This window comes from Kryptolebias marmoratus, linkage group LG21 (genome assembly GCF_001649575.2).
Source record: "Kryptolebias marmoratus isolate JLee-2015 linkage group LG21, ASM164957v2, whole genome shotgun sequence".
Lineage (NCBI taxonomy): Eukaryota > Metazoa > Chordata > Actinopteri > Cyprinodontiformes > Rivulidae > Kryptolebias > Kryptolebias marmoratus.
In genome coordinates, this window is record NC_051450.1 from 14,363,356 (window position 1) to 14,368,810 (window position 5,455).

Sequence of the window (5,455 nt, forward strand, 5' to 3'; positions counted from 1 at the left end):
GTGGTGACGCGCGCTGTGGGAGGAGACAAACACCAGCCGGGAGGTTTGCGCCAGGGCAGCCTGACCTGACAGGCAAGGTAAACACTCAATGTCGTTTTCTGACATCTATCTTACTCTGTTACTAGAGAGCAATAAATGAGGTGCCACAGTGTGGTGGCCGTCTTCAAGGTGCTGATGTGATGATGCTTCAGGAGTAAAGACACGACTAAAGCAGAACAATAAGTGATTTTATTCAGAGCTGCAGTCCGTGTCACGACAGCCGAATCGTGAGAAATTCGTGGCCCAATCTCAGATATTACACAGACCTCTGGACACACACATGCATTATTGCAACTAGGTTATTTTCATCCTTCAACCCAAGGTTCTTCCATGCATTCTTTTCCATAAATGGTTTCCTGCCCTCACGACTCTCTCTATACAATGCTGCAATCCATAAGTCTGTCCCAGGAGAAACATCCTTTTTAGGAAGTATGCTGCAGGACCTGGGACCCTCAGACACTACAACAGCAAACTCATAAATGTATTAATTAATCAAGAAACAGATGTAACTATAGACTAGATAACTTGGCTCTTAGTTTTAAACATGCAGGATATTAATTATAGGTTTTTCTATAGGCATAAAACCAAAATTAACCCAATATTACTAAATCTAAACAATTGTTTTAGTCAGTTTTGCTCGGGTCCTATAGTCCAACCTTTAGGATCTCTCTGAAAGCATCTCAAAGGGCGTTACATTTACATTCAGTGTCAAACAGAGACAAACTAAACACCTAAAGCTAAACAAATCTTTATATGTGCCTCAAACCTCTTCACATGACCTCTGTATGGCTTCCTCTGTCACACACAAAGCTGGAATGATAATTACTTGCTGGAAGCAATCATTAAGCTATAACACAAATTATATAAGCTTTTAGTGACTTATACAAAGAATGCACAGTATTGTCTAAGTCTGAAAGCTCTTCAAATTTATTGGACCCCTGAAAAAAGTTGTTTTTGAAAGTTACTGAAAGTATCATTTGTATATACTGAAGGTTTATGAGGGGAAAACGCATGGTGCTTTTGATTATTTTGTGGAAACTGCAGCTAGATTTAAAGGCAAACAAAAAAGAACATTTATAAGACAATAATAATGTATTTACTGTTTATTTCATGTATAAAAATATATATAATGAAATTAAATATTTCTCCAGTTCAGTGAGTGTTACTGGAAAATCAGCAGCTTATTGTCTGAGGAATGAAGCTGGTGAACAGTCTGGTTCTTGATACGATAAGACAATATTGTTGCCCAGGTGGCACAGAGGTTAAACAACTTCTCTTCTTAAAATGGACTTTAAGAGACGGAGTAAGACCCCAATGTCTCTCAGCCATCACAGTCTCAGTCGTTCAGTCATTCACCTCAAATGTCAAAGTGATGCAGCTGGTCAGGATGCTCTCAGTAGTGCCCCAGTAAAAGGTGTTGAGAGGGAATTTGTGCACGCTTCAGTCTCCTGAGGAGGTGCGTCCTTTGCTGAGCTTTCTCTGCTAGGTGTGTGGTGTTGAGGTGAGATTATCTGTAATGTGGACAACCAAAAACTTTGTGTGGTAGACTCTCTCCACAGTGGAGCTGTTAATGTGCAAGGGTGGATGATTGGCCTTTCTTCTAAAATCCAAAATCAGCTCTTTAGTTTTGCTGAAAGTAAGAGACAGATTGTTTTGTTGTTGTTGTTGTTGTTGTTTTTACCACAGCAGCTCACTAACTGTTCCACTTCAGCTCTGTAAGATGATTCATTATCACTGCTGATGAGTCCCAGCAAATTGAAGAGCTGGTTTGTACTGCATTAGAAGCACAATCAAGTGTCAGCTGAGTCAAGAGCAAAAGGACTGAGTACACATCCTTGGGGCATGTGAAGTGTTAATACCAACACAAACTGTCTGCTGTTTTTCTGATAGAAAGTCCAAAGTCCAGATACAGAGTGAGAGGTTCAGTCTGAGCAGAAAGAGCTTCACTATAAGCTGTTATGAGGAGATGAAAGTGTTAAAATCAGTTGATTAGTCAGTGAACAGAATCCAGTTATTTTCCTTAAGATGGGATAGAACTGCATGGAGGCTATGATTGCATTATCTGTGGACCAGTTGGCATGATAGGCAAATTGAAGGGGTCCAGAAAAGGTGAGAGGCAGGCTTTAATGTGTGACCATTGATCATTAATTAAATTCAATTCACTTTATTTATGTGGTGCCAATTCACAGCAAACACCATCTCAGGGTACATCATAAAATGCCAATTAGTAAAAGTTATTTATCTAAGGAAGCCAGAAGATTGCATCAAATCTTCACTTCATCACAATCTCCCATCCTGAGCAGCACATTGGCAACAATGGAAAGGAGCAACTCCCTTTTAACAGGAAGAAACTTCCACCAGAACCAGAACCAGAACCAGGCTCAGGGTGAGTGGCCATTTCTCTCGATCCGGCTGGGATTAGAGCGAACAGAAAAAGAGACACAGACAAACACAGAATGGCTGGTCTAGTTGTAGTTTCTATGGGAAGAAAAACAAAGAAAAACACATGTTTATGATAGAAATAATTGAAAAATACAAACATGGAAAGTAGAGCAAATATTATGACAGAGGTCAGTGCCGCAGGTTGATAGTCATTGAGGCAGGTTACAGTTGTTTTCTTAGAGACAATTTTTTAGAATTTTTTATGTACATTAAAACAGTTTTTTACTCTGCTGAACTGCAAGAAATTTAAAGCAAATGTCATATGGACAAGAGACCATGCAGACAAAACAGAATTTATAGGAGCAATTCTAATAAACTGAGGTATTTATTAAAATATTAACCAGCTCATTTATGCTTGTGTGAAGCAAACTCTTAACAATGACATTTGCAACATGGACTCATAAATGATAAGTCTACTTTAATAACCTTTGTGTGGTATATATAAAGAAATGTTCTCAGAAGCATCACCTCCAACTTTATTATTCCTTTTTATTTTTTTCTGCCTCGGGATTTAACCCAAGTTCAGAATGGCATATCTGCAGAATTCTTGCCCTTATCAAATCTTTGATTTTTGGCTGAAATTTAAAATGTCCCCTGACCTTTATTCAAGTCACTCCTTTGTTTATTTTTTTCTCCCTCTCTGCAAAGTTAAAGTCTGTTCATCACTGGACAAACTTTTTCCCATCCTTTGTGCTAAAAAGTCTGGGAGTCAGAGTTGCCGTCTGAATCTACTGTCGGACTACAGCAGAAATCTAACCCCCCAAATTCCTCGGGGGCTGACAAATGTCCACAAAGACCCCGAAAGACACCAAAGAGAGGTGAGCAGTGAACTTGAACTGAAGCCTCATTGTGCTGGCTCATTATGGGGTCCTGCAGTGAGGAAGAGGCTATTTTGTAGCACCGCAAGGTTAATATCTGAAAGGCAGGGCGATGAAGAGGATCAGCCATCGGATTTTAATTTAAGAAACCTTTCATTTAAAGGACTTTCCAGGCAAGAACATTGTGGGAACTGAACACAAAAATTTGACTAAGCTAGTCTTCCTTTAAAGTACTGTTGGTATATTGCAGCAGTTGCATTATCAGTTCAGTATTTTCACAAGTTTCTACAAAAAACATAATCATAAGAGCCAAGTGCATGTTTTTCGCAACTTCCGTCTTTAGCCTTACAAATGATCCAGGTGCCATTTATTTGTTACACATCTTATGACACATCTGTTTCCATTGCCGGTGTAAGATATTTCTGTGCTCTCTGGATTTACTTTCCCAGGAATTTTGATTTCACTTCCAAATAGATTTGAAAAGGCGAGCTGTCACACTCTATTATGGTGACCTCAATGATTCTGTGCTCTATCCAAATCCAGCGGTTTTCCATAACAATGCAAATTAAAGGGTGCAAAGCTGAAGGAGACAAGACTTGTTATTTCCCATCCAAAGGACAGGGGTTCTTTACAACAAGCTCGTCTGTACGCTCTGTGTAGACTTTGACAGAGTTTCTATGCCGACTTGGAAGTTGTTTTGTGCGAGACAAAAAGTTTTTGATGTCGGTTCTTAGGGATCAGCAGCTGTCCTGAGAAAGTGATACTAGTGCTGTGGAATGGGGCCGTAATGGCCTGCAAGAGATTTATTTTGTGAATGAAACAGTTTGAGGAGCAGTTTTCTAAATGAGTGGAGGTCAAAGAACATTGTCATACATGAAAACATGAACCCACTGAACTCCACCAGGGAAACTACTGTTTGCCAGTGAGTCTCACTCACATCTTTCTTAATGAAAGCACCAGCTGAGCTGCTACGGATGTTTGTTGCAAAGTATTTGATACTTTATATTTATATGCATAATTTTGTAAGAGTGCTCTTGGTTTCGTGGTACAGTGCTGTGCAAAGATTTTAACAACCTCCCCCAAGTTCTTCATCATTTGCTTCCAATGAGCCAGACTTTCTTGTAATCTGTTAAGGTGATATTGATCCAAAGTTCTTCAGACTTTTTTAAAAGTCTTTCAAAAAAATAAAACATTTTTGGCCTTTGGCTGCTTCTTCACTCATCCTGTCCTTGTACTGGGCTATGACTCCATAATGTGAAGCTTAAAGAAGCTTAAAGAAGACAAAAGAAGAAGTAGTTAAAAATAAATAAGTGAACAGTATCTGCAAGACATGTCTTTAAGAAATAGGGTAGATAATAAACAAAAACTTGACACGAGACCTGAGAGATGCATCAGCCTTCAGCTTCTCATCTACTGTGGGTCAAGTTTTAAACTTTGTTGGTGCTGAATACAATTTTCTGTCTGTCGAACTGGGTTATCGCTGGTATTTTTCATAATTAAAATGAAACAAATTGTGTCTTTGTAACATAGCATCTAAAAATTTAAATTAAAATTGGTCTTTTGCTGAGTTATCTGTTGTGTGCTCAATTCAACGCTATTCTATCTATCTATCTATCTATCTATCTATCTATCTATCTATCTATCTATCTATCTATCTATCTATCTATCTATCTATCTATCTATCTATCTATCTATCTATCTATCTATCTATCTATCTATCTATCTATCTATCTATCTATCTATCTATCTATCTATCTATCTGGTAGAATTATTTGTATCTGAATACCTGTGGTAATTAAATATTATTATTATGTGATTTTATTGTAACACATTATATCCTGCAGCTCTGCTGTTTTCCCAGAGTGAATAAGCTGCAGTCAGTGACCCAAATCTCAGAGCAATGAACTGCTTGACTCAGACTTGTTTTATTCAGAGCGCTCACTGTCAACAGACAGGGTGAGGAGGAGGATGGGTGGGCGGGACCTCGAGCTCGCGGACCCTCCTGATTGGCTCCGGGCTTCGCCTCCCCTCCGCCATTGGCCGCGCGCGCCGTCGCTCCGTTTCCCTTATCGCCGCTTTCCGCGCCATTCGGGTGTGCACGCACGCGCGCGCGGTTTTTTTTTTTTTTTTTGGATGGGTGGTGGTGGGGGGAGACC